Raw genomic sequence first — 15,973 nt, 5'->3', positions numbered from 1 at the left:
TGTGCATGCACACATGCATACACAAACATTCGAACAGGAAGCAACTCAAATTTCCTCAAGAGGAAAGTGAAAAAATAAATTGTGGGATCTCCAGAAAAAGGACAAAGGCTTCCATCAGGGTCAATGGAGGGTTGACAGCTGCATAAAGATTGTAAATAAGTCTCAGGAACATAGTATTGGGTGAAAAAAAAAAAACCCAAAACAAAACAAGTGGCAGCAAAGAATGATTCCACTTATATAAAGTTTTATATTATTTAACACTAAATATTATATTTTATGGATACTTTTATATACAATAAAACTATCAAGACAATCTTGGAATAAAAAGAATTAATAAACAGGTATGATAGGAGACCTTCAAGTTAGTGTTGTTGTTTCTTCAATCTATGTGATGGAAAAAGCTTTTCAAATTACAACTTACTCTGCCTTTCTATGTCCACTACCCATGCTTGTTTTTATCACCACAGACAAGTGTCATTGAACCCAGCTTCTCCAGTGATTTATTTGATGTTATTCCATGCCTTCCTAATGCATTATCCATATTTCCCAAGGTAAATCTACTGGACACACAGGTGTCCTTACTTTAGAATCCAGTGGCTGTACTCCCTTCAGCAGCACATATACTAAGATTGGAACAATACAGAGAAGATTAGCATAGCCCCTACACAAGGATAACATGCAAATTAGTGAAGCATTCCATATTTTTTTTAATGGAAGGCCAAATAAGGGGTTTCTTGGGGGGAAAAAAAAGCCTTAAAGAATATAACTCTGCCAAACCAGCTCTGCAAGACATGCAAAAGGGTTTGCTTTAAGAACAGGAAGAAAAACAGTGAAAGAGAGGGGAAAACAGGTACAAAAACTGACAATGAAAAAGTACCTATTGACCCTTAATTGACCCTAAATAACCTTAAATGTAAATGGATTAGATACCCCACTCAAAAGACATAGAATACCTGAATGGATAAGAAAACAAGACCCACACATATGCTTCCTACAAGAGACCCACCTTGGGAAAAACAACCCACACAGACTGAAAGTGAAGGACTGGAAACAAATTTTCCAATTAAATAGACAGGAAAAAAACCGGGGTTGCAATACTCATATCAGACAAAATAGACTTCAAAAAAAAAAAGAGCCATAATAAGAGACCTAGAAGGTCACTTCATAATACTCAGGGGAAGAATACATCAAGAATACATAAACATTGTAAATATATATGCACCCAACATAGGAGCACCCAAATATATAAAGAAAATCTTGGAGGATTTCAAGAAAGATATTGACAGCAACACAATTATAGCAGGAGATTTTAACACCTCATTATGAAAAATGGACAGATCTTCCAAACAAAATATCAACAAAGCTATTGTGGCAATGCCCAAGATCAAATGGACTTAACTGATATATATAGAGAGCCTTACATCCCCTCCCCCACAAAATCACATTCTTTTCAAATGCACATGGAACATTTTCAAAGATAGACCACATGATAGGCCACAAAACAAGCCTCAACAAATTCAAGAAAATTGAAATCATAGAAAGTATTTTCTCCAACCACAATGGACTGAAACTAGAAATCAACCTCAAGGACAAAATCCCAAAACACTAAAACTCATGGAGATTGAATAGAATGCTATTAAACAATGAATGGGTCAATAATGAGATTAAGGAAGAGATCAAAAAGTTTCTGGAAACAAATGAAAATGAACTGAAAACAATCCAAAACTTATGGGACACAGCAAAGGCAGTACTGAGAGGGAAGTTCATAGCGATACAGGCCTACCTAACAAGGATAGAAACATTTCAAATAAAAAACCTAACTCTATGCCTATAAGAACTTGAGGAACAGCAACAAAGACAACCCAGAGCAAGTAGAAGGAAGGAAATAACCAAGATGAGAGCAGAATTAAATGATGTAGAGACGAAAAGCACAATTCTAAGGATCTATAAATCCAGGAGTTGGTTCTTTGAAAAGATAAACAAAAACGTTTGTTTGTCTGTTACACAGTTGTATTAAAGTACCAATCACGCATTTCACAGATATAGGAGAAACATTTCAGAAATTCATATGGAAACATAAATGACTCTGAATAGCTGCAGCAATTTTTGAGAAAGAAGAAGAAAGTAGGAGGGATCACAATACCTGATATCAATCTGTGTTACAAGTCCACTGTAATTAAGACAGCCAGGTAATGGCATCAGAACAGACACATAGACCAGTGGAACAGGACAGCCCAGAAATAAACCCAAGTCTTTATGTTCAATTAATACTTGACAAAGGGGGAAGAAGCATAAAATGGAATAAAATTAACTTCTTTAACAAATGGTGTTGGGAGATCTGGACAGATACATGCAAAAAAAAAATGAAACTCGATCACCAACTTACACTATACACAAAAATAAATTCAAGGTGGATAAAAAACTTTAAAAAAAGTTGTGACACCATAAAAGTCCTAGAGGAAAACATTGGCAGGAAAATCTGAGACATTCCAAGCCGCAACACCTTCATTGTTATGTCCCCTCAAGCAACTGACATAAACAAAAGAATGAACAAATGGGACCTTATCCAATTAAAAAGCTTCTCCCTGGGTAAAGAACACAGCATTAAAATGAAAAGAGAACCAACATTATGGGAAAACATATTTGCCAATGATACCTCAGACAAGAGTTTGATCTCCAAAATATGTAAAGAACTCACACAACTCCAGTCCAAGAAGAAAAAAAAAACTGAATTAAAAAGTGGGCAAAAGACATTAACAGACACTTCTCCAAGGAGGACATACAGAGGGCCCAGAGACATATGAAAAGATGCTCAGCATCACTAGCCATCAGACAGATGCAACTTAAAACTACAATGAGATATCACTTCACACTGATCAGAATGGCCATCATAAACAAATCACAAACAAGTGTTGGAGAGGATGTGAAGAAAAGGGAACCCTAGTGCACTGTTGGTGGGAATGCAGTCTGGTGCAGCCATTGTGGAGAACAGTATGGTATTTCCTCAGAAAGCTGGAACTATATCCTAAGAGCCATGAAACACCAATCTAAAAGAACCTATGCATCCCAATGTTCATAGCAGCACAATTTACAGTAGTCAAGGGCTCAAAGCAATCTAAGTGCCCATCAGTAAATAAGTGGATCAAAAAACTATGGTACATTTACACAATGGAATACTACGCAGCAGAGAGAAAGAAGGAGCTTATACCCTTTGTGACAGCATGGATGGAACTAGAGAGCATTATGCTTAGTGAAATAAGCCAGGTGGTGAGGGAAAAATACCATATGATCTCACCTTTAACTGGAACATAATCAACAAAAGAGAAAAGCAAATAAAATATAACCAGAGACATTGAAATTAAGAACAATGTAACAATAGCCAGAAGGGATGGGGGATGGAAAAATGAGGGGAATAGTTTTCAGGAACCTCTGAAAAGGACACATGGACAAAACCAAGGGGGAGGGTGGAAGCAAGGAGGGAGGTGGGTTTGGCTGGGGTGGGGGTGGAGTGTTTTGGGGAAAATGCAGACAAGTATAATTAAACACAGTAAGATAATTTAAATAAAAAAATTCAGTGGCTGATCATTGATAAGAGATTCTGCTCTCAGTGACCTCTTTGTGTGGTCTTTGTCCCCCTCTGTCACATTTCAGGGCACAGCTGCAACCTCCAAGATGGGAGTCTTGAGTGGGATGTAGGGTGATCCATTTCTGTTATGCCATCTGTTGAGTTATGCTTTGCTTACCAAAGGGATAAATAAATAAAGCCCCTTCCACCTGAGTCTTACCCCAGGCTTGCTTCCTGTGGATAGTTACTGACAAAGCTCCTTAGAGCATGGAAAAATCCAGCACTGATGGGCAAGGTTAAGTGGGTAACAACGGTGATGTGTATAGAAATGTGGTGAGCAACTGTGTGTCTAAAGCAGGATAAAACAAACCAGTGAGAGAGGAATTGTAAATATGGGAATTAGACTCAAAGATAAATGACAGTAGTGGAGAATTTTCAAGAAGAAGATTAGAGAGTTAGGAAGATTTCACTGGATGTGTTTCCAAAATAGGGATTCATGTGTTAAGTAGAAGAAAAGTAGTTTTAAATGTGTAGAATAAGCTACAGTGAACTTGAAAAATAAGAATTTAATTCCCTGGCAGAGCTCCCAAAATAGTGTGAGCCATACCAAAAGGTTGGGTCACTTAATAATGTCATGAAAGTATGTACATGACATATTGAAGTCATGTGGTGGAAAATGTCCCCAGAAGTGATAGGACTTAGACCAAATCCTGATACTATATGCTGCCTTTGCTCTTTTCTTTTATTTTGCTTCAAGTGCAAAGATTACATCTATTCATGCATCCTTCCCATCCCAGTCCCTCGGTTACTGCTGGGGCTACTGATGACGTGATGTCTGAATGCTGGTTCTAAACACAAAAGGTATTTGTTAAATGTTATTACTTATAGTGGTTATAGAAATTATTGAATTAATAACTTTAAAATATTTGATGTTAAAATTTTAACTAATAAAAATAATTAACTTTCCAGCAATTCAGAAATGCTATTTATCATCACCCTCTTGTTATAAGAATGTCTTTTTTTTTTCCTGGTAAATGTCTGAGAGAATGTCTTTAAGACATTCTCCTTACAGTTTAATGAGAGCTCACAAATCATACATTTAAAGTTTGCTGCAAGAGAACCCTCATAGTTCCCTCTGTGTGTGTGTGTGTGTGTGTGTGTGTGTGTGTGAGGAGGTGAAGATATGGGGTAGAACTTGACATTCCTGGTTTAAATTCATGCCTTGTTTTTATATCTTTTCCATTCTCAGTCCAGTGCAAGGGGATGACCCCTTTAAATAAGTCCCATTATACAGGGTTTATTTTAAAAGACCATCCCACAAAACAATATTTGACAGAATTAGAGCAACTTTAATAGTACTTCCTCCCTGTCATGTAAGACTTGATTTAGCATTGGTGCACGGGATTTTCCTGACAGCCTAAGCACCTTATGTGGCCCAAGTACAGGTGCAAAACAGACCTTCCCAGAGCTGTGAGCTGGTCTTTAACAGAGCACAATGAAGTAAGTATCATGGACTGTGACCATTCTCAATGAAAAACAAATCACTGGGGAGGAGGAAGGATGAATCAGTGTAGCCAAATTTTCAGGGCTAGTACAAATTTCCTTCATTTATACAACAGCAAATAAATATCTGTCTTGCCAAGATGGTGACTGTATATATGCAAGTGTCTACTTGGCGATCCTTTATTTTATTTGTGTACATGAAGGGGAGGCTGTGTAAAATACAGATGTGCACTGGCCATGGTCAGTGTGAAAGACATAGATCTCATGTCTCAGTGAAAATGCAGAAAGAAGAAGTAGGTCTCCTTTGACTCAGATGGTTTTCAACCACCAGCCCACGATAGACTCATGAAATGACCAGATTCCCAGGGTCAGATCACATGGGTCTGGCTGATCTTTCTGAAACTAACCCCTTTGCGAAAGCACAGAATTACAGCAGAATCATATTTATAATACTATCCTCTAAAGTTACCTGGCTCCCAGGACTGGTAAGTTAAAATTTGAGTCCATAATATGGACTTTGAAGTCGACCTACCTGGCTCTATTCCTCCACACAACTTGCTAACTGCACATACTTAGAAAATTATGTAACTTTTCTGCGCCTCAGTTTATTAATGTTTGAAATGGAGGTTACAATACCCAACCAGTTTACTTGTGAGCATTAAATGAGGTGGTATCCAGATGCACTTAGAAAAAAATTATCCTGTAGTAATTACTTAATAACTAGCAGAGCAGGGCTAGTAGGATTACATTTTTATTGACAGTTGGACATTGTAGGAATTGACCACGTTTTTTATATGAAACTTATCAAATCCCATCCAGAATTTTAGGCAGTCCCTTTGTGTTAGATGGAAAGGGTCTGATTCTAGCTTATATAGGCTGATGAGGGAGAGGTAAATAATGCCATCTACCTGTCTGAGGGCAAGCTCATACTATGCTGCCTCCATCTATGTGCCCATAAACTCATGAAATTTAATAGCTGGAAGCATTTTTGAGGTTAACTTGACAAGATGCCCTCAAACTGGAGTAGTGGTGACTCCAGGGTGTACCACTGTCCTTTGGTGGGATACGTGGGTATGTGGAGAGTTTTAAGATGACCAATATCAAGTCCCTGACTTATGTGTGACCTCTTACCTAAAAACTGATGCATCTGGGAACATGCCTGCAGGTGAAATAGCATGCTAGGTCTCCAGGTGCACATTCTCTTTCACAGCTTCCTTCATCCACTTTGTTTGTTCATGCATTAATTTATTCATTTATCCATTTATTCATTTTTCATTGAGGAGTACCATCTATTCTCCAGGCACTGTTTTAAATGCTCAGGATACAACAATAAAGCAAATAGTCAAAAATGTGTGTGTACATGAGAGGATAGACAATAAGCAAGATAAAACCAGTAGAATCAATTGTATTTTCCATGGTGGTAGATGCTAAGGAAAAAAATTAAAATAATGTAGGTAAGGAGACTGGAAGACTTGGGATGTGGGCAATTGCAATTTTAAAAAGAACATTCAGGATAGGTCTCTTTGTGAAGGGGAAATTTAGGTAAAGACCCCAATGAAGTCAGGAAGTCCACCTCAAAATTTCTGTTGCAAAGAACATTCCTGAGAGAAAGAACAGAACCTTTGTGTATTCAGGAACAAGCGAGGGTCTGAAAAAAGCTCGCTGGAAAAAGGTGAAGGGTTTGTGTGGAAGTAACATCCACTTTCAGAGGGCATCTTTTATTTGGGACTTATTTAACAGGACGAACTGGGAGGCGCCATGCATTTCACCAAACTCTCATTGCCAGATGGACCACAGTCAGATGACTGTCCAGCAAGTCTTTTCATCTTAGAGTCTGCTCTTGGCCCTGTTTTTTCTAAACATTCACTTTCAGTCTGTGTAGGTGTTTTGTTATGAGGTGGGTCTCTTGTAGGCAGCATATCTGTGGGTCATGTTTTCTTGCTCATTCAACTACCCTAGGTCTTTTGATTGGAGTATGTAATCAATTTACATTTAATGTTATTATTGATGAGTACTTATTCACTGTCATTCCACACCCTTCGTACCTTTGCCCCCTCTTCCCTTACTTTTCTTAAAGCAGTCCCTTTAGCATATCTTGAAGTACTGGTTTGATGCAGGTGTATTCTTTTATCCATCTTTTCACTGGGAAAGTTCTTATTTCACCTTCCATTTTAATTGAAAGCCTTACTGGATAGAGTAGTCTTGGTTGCATTCCCTTGCTTTTCATTACTTGGAATATTTCTTGCCATTCCCTTCTGGATTATAGTGTTTCCATTGAGAAGTCAGCTGCTAGTTTGTAAGGGCTCCCTTGTATGTTACTTCCTGTTTGTCCCTTGCTGCCTCTTAGATTCTCTCTTTGTCTCTGAATTTTGCTATTTTAATTATGATGTGTCTTGCAGTTGCCTTTTTGGAATCTTCTTGATTGGGACCCTCTCAGCTTCGTGGACTTGTGTGAATTTTCCTCTCATCAAATCAGGGAAATTTTCCATCATTACTTTTCCAAACCAATTTTCTATCTTTCGCTCCTCTTCTTCTTCTTCCACTATCTATATTATATGGATATTATTATGCTTCATGTTTTCCTGCAATTACTTTTATCCTTTTCATTCTTTTTGAGTCTTATTTCCTTTCTTGCTATTTCTAGCAGTGTTTTTCTACCTTGTCCTCCAGCTTGCTGATTCAGTCCTCTGCTTCATCTAGCTTGCTTTTGGTTATTTCTACTGTGTTCTTTAGTTCAGAAATTATATTCTTGACAAGAAATATATGATTTGGATAACCATAATAGAAAGTCCATGATCAAAATTAGTGTGTTGTTGGAACACGAGTGAAGTGAAACAAGGAAAATTATAATACAATAAAGAGAGAATAAGGAAAACCAGTCAAACAATAATATTAAACAGAGATATAAAATGAAGAAAACTAAACATAAAGAAGGAAAATAAAAGATACTAATAAAATAAAAGTAGTAAAAATGAAAAAAATTAATAATACAAATAAACTTCATTTCCTCTTGGCTCATGATGGCTTAATTTGCTGTGAGCTCCTTGTAGCTTTCCTGTAGTTTTTGGTAATTCTCAGTGAGCTCATTGAGCTTCCTTATAACCATTGTTTTGTATTCAGTATCTGATAGTTGACTTGCCTCTATTCAATTTAGTGTTCTTTCTGAAGTATCCTCCTTTCCTTTTGATCAGGGGTTGTTTCTTTGTCTTCCCGTTATTTGTGAGCCTCTTCTTGTTTGCTTCTGCTTCTTAAATTCAGTTTTGTCTCCCTGAGTTTGTGGTGTGAATGTCTATGGTAGGAGACATGTGAGATTCAGTGGTGCAGTCTCCTTGGTCTCCTGAACTTGATGTTCTTGGGATGCCATTTATACCATTTATGTTGCCTCTCTGGATGTAATTGGGTTTTTATCGTGGTTGGGTCATTCTTTGGTATATCCTTCCCTCCAGCAGGTTGACTGAATGTCACTCTGCCTAACATGTCTTGTATGCTTTTATGCAGGTGCTGCCAGAACAAAACCACAAAGTGCAGGGAACAAGCTCACAATCTCAAAAATATCTTGCCTCAGACCCCACAATCCCACTATCAATAGCAAATGAACCAGTATTAATAAGGGTGTAAAGAGGTTAAGACTATTATAACAAAAGTGAGAAATAAACTGTAGTATAAAATCTAGTGTCCAAACATGCACAAATATGATGGACAAGAAATGAATGTTAAAAAGCTATGCAGGAAAAAAAAGTATCACCAATCATGGAGAAAACTGTGGTGGATTTCGTCTATGTAACCTCCAGTATTTACCTTTTTTTTTTCCTTTCTGAATTTGCCTCTGGTGATGTCAGATGTTGGCTCCATCTGACATTAGGCAGCCTGCTGCAAGACTGCCACTGATCTACTGCAGTCTCCTTAAGTTGTTAATCTAGTAACTCTGCACTCAGCAGTCAGGCTTAAGCACCACAGAGCTGGGGCAAAATCTTTCCTGGGATCCAGACTGTTGTTTCCCTTCAGGCTGCTTCCTGTCCGGGCAGTGGTCTGCCTGAGCAGGATGGCTACTGTTGTATGGGTGATGAGACAGCACCAGGATCCCAGCAGCTACTCTCTCAGTTCTCTCCCCAAAGCTTCCATCCCAACCCCTGCTGGTGTATCTAGCCTACTTTGCCCTCACCTTTTCTGGAGCCCAGGGTAAGTGGCTGCAAATGAAAATTTGAATATTGGCCCTTTAAGTGGCCTTTTGCATCTCTAGCCATCTATATCTGGCAAAGAGCAACCCTGCCACTTTTCACCATTGGTTGTTATCTGTGTACATTTTGGGCTCTGGTGCTCTTGGCTGGGGATCCCAGGTAGGGTTTATATCCCAGAATTCTCAGGGAAATCAACCAGTTGCTTAATTATACCTCAGGCACTGCCACCTGTGTGTGCCCAGCCAGTCTTCTCAAGTCTCCACCACCTGGTGATATCTCCACAATTTAGTTGTAATTCCTGATTGGTTCTGGGAGGATGTTAGTGTGGCTTCCATGCACTCCTTCACCATCTTGTCTCTCCCAAACTCTCTATCAGATATAATCGCATTTATTTACTTTTTATTTACTTTCTTTTCCACCTAAAATGTATCTGAATGCACAAAAACTACATACTTTTTGAATTAGTAACTCATTAAAAGGTTTTAACCAAATATGTGGGACAATATATAATAAAATGCAGTTTAATATATGGATCAATGAATGTATAAATGAATAAGCAAGATCTGAAAATTCCATATGATTAAAGATATTGTCTTCATATCACTCCACATTCATTTGGATGGCTGCTATTAAGAAAAATTGAAATGGGAGATACAAAATAGTTAGAAGTGTCCATTGATGGATGAATGGATAAACAAAATGTGGTATATACATACAATGGACTATTGTTCAGCCTTCAAAGGAAAGGAATTCTGACATGGATGAACCTTGAGGACATTATGCTGAGATAAATAAACCAATCACAAAGAGGAATATACTATATGATTCTACTTATGGGAAGTACCTAGAGTAGTCAGATTTACACAGACAGAAAGTAGAATGGTGCTTTTCAGGGGCTAGGAAATAGAAAGATGGGAGTTGTTGTTTAGTGGGTAAAAAATTTCAGATTTAAGTTGGAAATTGTTCTGGAGATGGATAGAAGTAATGGTTGCAACAATTTGAATATATTCAATGCCACTGAATTATACATTTAAAATTATTAATAATTTTATGTTTCTTTTATGTGTATTTTACCACCATTTAATAATAATAATTTCTTGCATAAGCCTGCGAAATCTTTGTATTTTTAATTTGGGTAAAGTTACACCAGGTACTATATACAAAGGTCTTGGGAAACACACTCATTTGTTAGAATGTTAGTGTCTAACATTTGTCTCCTTCAAAATTCTTCACAAGGCTTTCCTTGTCCTCAAAGTTCTTGGAAACTTTCTTGACTTCAAGAATGATGCTGAAAACTCCAGAAAAAAATATTTTCCTATTACCTCTTCTTTCTTGGAAGACACAAATTTTCCAGATGAATTAAGACCAATTAAAGTATTTTTTGGTCTCTTCTTCTGAATATAATTTTTTTAGCATGCTAATTGGATTTAATTTTGAGGTCCCATTATTTTTGTTGCCTATGCACATTGCCATTTATTTTCCATTGTCTGAATAATTTAGGGAGATTCTCATGTGGGCATTGATTTCTTCTTGGTTTGTTCAGGGAGAATGAATGCTGTTTGAGTTATGGGAGCTACATCAGTCAGCATAAACACAGGCCTCATGTGGCTCACACAGACCATGTGGCATCACACTGTCAATGACATGCTCCTTGTGTAACCATCACGCACCTACAGCAGCATTGTTAGAATAACAGTCAAATGCCCTGTGTATTTTGACCTCTGCACCTTAGGCACACTTTCAAACTACACATGGTGCTGTCTGGCTTCCTATAGTTGGGAGTATATACCTGTGAAACAGCTAGAAGTGTGATTTCCTCCCATACCAGCTTTATAGATCTTTATTTGCTTCACTTTCTTTCCATTTGTTCACCCCTGCCTTTGGTGAACTGCTTTTCTTGACCTAGCTGCTGTCCTTGTCCCAACATGTCCTATGCAGATATCATGTTTTTTTTTTTCTTCTCTGCTGTCACTTCTCTTTAGTTATTTGTCATGGATGGGTCCCCAATGTTGCATAGCAAAGACATCTGGCACACATCTGCTAGGCAAGGATCCACCTCACTGACTCTCTCCTTGGTACCCCATTACCATTTGTATCATTCTTCCCTCTTCTACCTAGGATACTGCTGTTGCCTCAGTTATAGAATGTGTAGAAGTTTAGCAAAAGGTTGGGCTATAAGGACAGCTTGACTCTTTCAGCCTCAAGCTTTCTGATTTGACCTTCCTCATGAATGCTTAAGATGGATCACACCATGGCAATTTTCACCATATACCCCATCTGCAGATACTCGTGTACACACTTCCCAGTGTTGAACAGGTTATTGAGAGTCACACAAATAGCAAATTAACTTGAAAATACTTCTTCCTAATGCAAAAATGACTCAAATGGCTTACTCCATTCTCTCACTATTATATACATTTCCAGGAGAAAGTCTGAGTCAGGAGCACAGTAGCTGCCACAGTTCTCTTTCACACTTGCTAATATTCTTTTGCTCCTCTCCACTCAAGGCTTTCATTACTTCACAGGAGCACATTTGCCTTTGCATCTATTTTCAGAAAAAACTGGAAAAAATTTCCTTCCAGATCTTACTTCTGACAGCTAGAGAGATAATACTGTATTAGTTAGGTTGCTTATTTCTCAGTTGGTTGTTCTTTCCTAGGAATTATGCATCTCAGGTTTTCTGCCTCATTGTCTGACAGAACAAGTAGAACAAAAGAAGAAATCTTCAGTCTATGACTCTTACTCTTTCCCTTGTCAAAATAGAAACTTTTGTTAGCATCTGACCAGCACAATTAAACAACTACAACTGTCCGACTGGTTGTCTGGCTTTGGAATCACTGAGGCCATTGCCTGGACTCTGCAGAGCATATGCATATTTCCTCCAACTTGCACTATTTTTCCTTTTGTTGATTAAATTTGAGAAGAGTCATAATTATTGTGACATAAATGTGTTCAACTGTGGAAATCCTGTCCTTAGAAGAATCTGGCATAGCCTTCTGTAGTCAATCAAGGGCTTCAAAGAAAGCAACTAGGGGCACTTATAGTGACAACAGTTGCCTGACAAATTACCATTTCAAGTCTCTTTGAACTAGAAGAGTGAACTTAATAGCTTTCAGCCACTGATTGTTATTCTTCAAACAGAGATTTTCTTCTTGCCTTTTGGGTCATATGCTGGGCCCTGCTTCTTCATCCTTGGAGACTGTCATTTTGCCCCTAGTTTGGGGTACAATTGATATATTTCATTGAAGTGGCAGCCACTAAACAGTGGCCATAAACAGTTTAGTGGCTGCCACTTCAATTTTTTCTTTGATTGGCCAGGTCAATCATGTGCTAGAAGGATGCCAAGAAAGTCATCACTATCAGTGGGGACTTGCTGGCAACAGCCACCTTGGAACCAAACACACTTCTGTTTAAGAGACAAATTTTAAATAACATTGGATACAGAGACTTGGCTTATGAGAAATATCTCACCATAGTGTGGGGGGACCAGAGTAAATGGAGCAAAGCCAATCCCTGAAACCATGCTGTAAAGCAGCAGTACCCAACATGGCAGTGCTAGTCTCCTGTGGTTAAGTATAAATTAAATAAAATGTGTAATTTAGTTCTGCAGTCTCTGTAGATAGATGTCATGTGTTCAAAGGCAACCAGTGACTGTTGTAGTGGGACAATAAAGATATAAGACATTTCTATCAGTTTCCTGACACTTCTATTGGATGTGATGCTCTAAAATGGGTATTGTTTTTGTCATTGTTCAGATGCAGAAGGGGAGATGCTAAGTCACTTGGCCAAGGTCACAGTGCTCATGCGTGTCACTGTGAGACTCTGAGTCAAAACCCCTTCATGAGTGCTCATGTTGGCTTCCTTCTGTTGGTGGGAGAGACCTGGTTCTTCTTGCCAATGCATGTAAAGTATTACAGATCACCAGGTCTAGTAGCATGTAAAGTTTATTAGTGATCCGTTCCCTTGGAAGAGAACGGGCCTAGCTAGTGTGTGCCAGTGGGGAGGGGGTTGAAAAGCATAGGTTCAGGGCAAAGCAGGGCTGCAAAAGTAAGGGCAGCTAAAAGCCAGGGTGGCAGGCCCCCAGGTAGCATGAGGCTGGGTGGCCAGAGAGCCAAGGGAGTGAGTCCTTTGTTCTGAGGACTTATGTAGTTGGTGGGATAGGAATTAAAAAATAACATATTGATTAATGGGTAAATGTGGCACCAGCTTTCCTGAGGGGATGGGACTACCAAAACTTAGGTAAGTGTGGGGGTATGTTAGCCCAAATCCTTATCTTGTTCCAGACTCCATTTGTTCATCTTGTTGTAAAACAGATATGTGACAGGAGGCAGTTAATTAAAGTTGAGACGGTTACCCAAAACCATTTATGGGCTTTTTCTATAAGCATTAGGGACTCCCTTGTAAAACAGATAGTGACCAGAAGTATACAATTAACCTAAGTTGTCTTATTGGCTTCTTCTTTGGGCACTGTGGACCCTCTCCCACATTCCAGGCCTTAGTATGAAGGCAGAGTTTCAAGGCTTTTTTTCCCAGATAGTGGAAACACTACATAGAATTACAAGGACTCCCTCCTTCATTGCTAACATAGTATTTCTTGTCATATTGGAACACCTGGCAATATTATCAGACCAGGCTCAAGACTACTGAGTTAGTGGGTGAGACATGTCTCCCTCCTCCCTGCCTTAGTTTACTATTCATTCTATGTAAGTCATAAAAGTCATTTCCTGACAACCAGGATGGTAAATGCTGGCCAGTAACAGCAGTGCAGTCTCAGAGGTCTTCCTGTGCTGTCTCCTGCCTGACTTCCATCCTCCCTCCTACCCTGGAGGCTCTCACACCATGATCTTTCCATTTAACATGTATATGGCCATTCTGCCTACAGCACCACCCTCCTAGTTCACTGCCAGTATTTACATTTATTAATCATAAACTTTTTTTCTCAAATAAAGGCCCTAGTAGCAGATGCTATCAGTATTCAACATTTCCTTCCAGCCTGACTATTCCAGGGCAGAACTTCAAGCACTCAATAGCTCCATCTCCTTACTTGGGTTTTTCTCTGAGAGCAGTGCAGGCTGGAAGTACCCCAGGTCAGCCTTTAACCAATGATTGTTATGGTTTGGTAAAATAATACCCTGGCCCCCTAGAACCTCAGCCTGTAAAACTCTGAGATGCCTGTTTCCAGGTTTTCTGCATAGCATTAAGCTTCAATTGTTTGATAGTAATTTGAATGACCACTCACTTACAGCTCCTTCCCCTCTCACTTTCACTTCTCTAGTCACCTCCTAGGCCTTCCTGGGATCAACACTAAAGTTAACTACTTAACTTAGATCCTCTACTCATAAGTAGCTTGCAACAACTACACATATATCCCCCATATAAAAGAGAAAGAGTCACAGGAGAATAACAAGGATGAGGGAGGAAACATATGTACTGAGTCTACTCTATTTGGTTTCCAAGGTAGTGTTTCACATAGTCTTATACACAGCCTCTAAAATATCCAGGGTACTACAACTTAAAAAGAAATGAAAGCTCAGAATTATAGTACACCCTGGGGCCAGGACCTGAACAAGTTCTGTGAAACTATACCAGGCACATATTGCCTTCTCTATGTGTTATTATTAATAGCAAATATGCAATGTAAGTAATAAGTGATTAGACAATGAGGGGGTGTTTGAGGTTGGAAAAACCAGATGGTGTTTCTTGCAAACCTTGACATAGAGGGATACTTTGGTGAGGAGTGTGGACAGGGCATTCTGGGAAGCAGGACCAGACTGAGAGGCCACAATGCACATTTTGGCTTCACATGTTTTCATTCATTTCTGAGCATATTTTGCCTTTGGCTTCTCAGATCTTAAGAATTATGAATAACATATGTTAAAGTGCTTATCTTTTCTACTGTAGCTGTTGGGATATGAATTAATTCACATTAAAAGGAGATGCACACTTGCAAATTCATGGGCCACTTTTGAGTAAAACATAAAAGGGGATATTTGTTATTTTTAGAATCATATAAAGAAACAAAGCTAATTGATGTCATTCCTTTGTTGCCAACAAGGCATCTTTCAAATGTTGATGTGAAGGCAAAACCATAGACTCCCTCAGGAGAGGAGAAGTGGCTCACAGTAACAAGTGTTTTAGTGTGCTCTGCTTGTCTGGCACTGTTCAACAAGAGACAGTAGCTGAGCAGAACAGTGCACCCCACTTGTCTCTCACTGCATGCCCAGAGTGAGGGCCTAGGCAGAACCGTGTACCCCACTTCTTTCAGCTCTGCGCTGGAGATTTACTCATGTTGTGAGCAGCTGAGTGGCTGATTTGGGTCTGGCAGCTCATGGAAGACCTGGGCCTGAGGCTGGGAAACTGAATATTGTGACTTAGACCTGGTCCCCATCCTCTCAGAAACAAAAGAAGGGAGAAAAGTGAAGACCAGCCCCTCTTGTCCTGTTGCATCTAGGAATATAAGCAGAACACACTGAACAAGTTTAAACTCAGCAGGAGGCTTATTATTATCTTTTTTTTTTTTTCTTTTTGGATCCTCTCTCTTTTTTTCCCTTTTTTTCTTCCAACAGGTGAGGCACTAAGATGCTGAGTTCCAAGGGGTATAGAGACAGGTCAAAAGGGGAAGCACAAAGCTAACCCCAAAATGAGAAACTAAGACAAATGTCACTTTACTATCCCACAGAGCTGGCATTTTATTGTGTATGTGTACTATTATTACCTTGTCATTATT

General features: G+C 38.9%; 1 non-coding gene across 1 annotated transcript; it reads left to right on the top strand.

The window, feature by feature from the left end:
• The first annotated feature begins 599 nt into the window (after nucleotides 1–599).
• Nucleotides 600–706, top strand: LOC112304285 (U6 spliceosomal RNA). Its single transcript, XR_002974728.1, has one exon. It is a non-coding gene; the product is annotated as a U6 spliceosomal RNA (small nuclear RNA).
• The last annotated feature ends 15,267 nt before the right edge of the window (nucleotides 707–15,973 follow it).

This window comes from Desmodus rotundus, chromosome 6 (assembly GCF_022682495.2).
Source record: "Desmodus rotundus isolate HL8 chromosome 6, HLdesRot8A.1, whole genome shotgun sequence".
Classification (NCBI taxonomy): domain Eukaryota; kingdom Metazoa; phylum Chordata; class Mammalia; order Chiroptera; family Phyllostomidae; genus Desmodus; species Desmodus rotundus.
The sequence above is the reverse complement of the archived record's forward strand: the minus strand, read 5'-3'. Positions and strand labels throughout refer to the sequence as shown.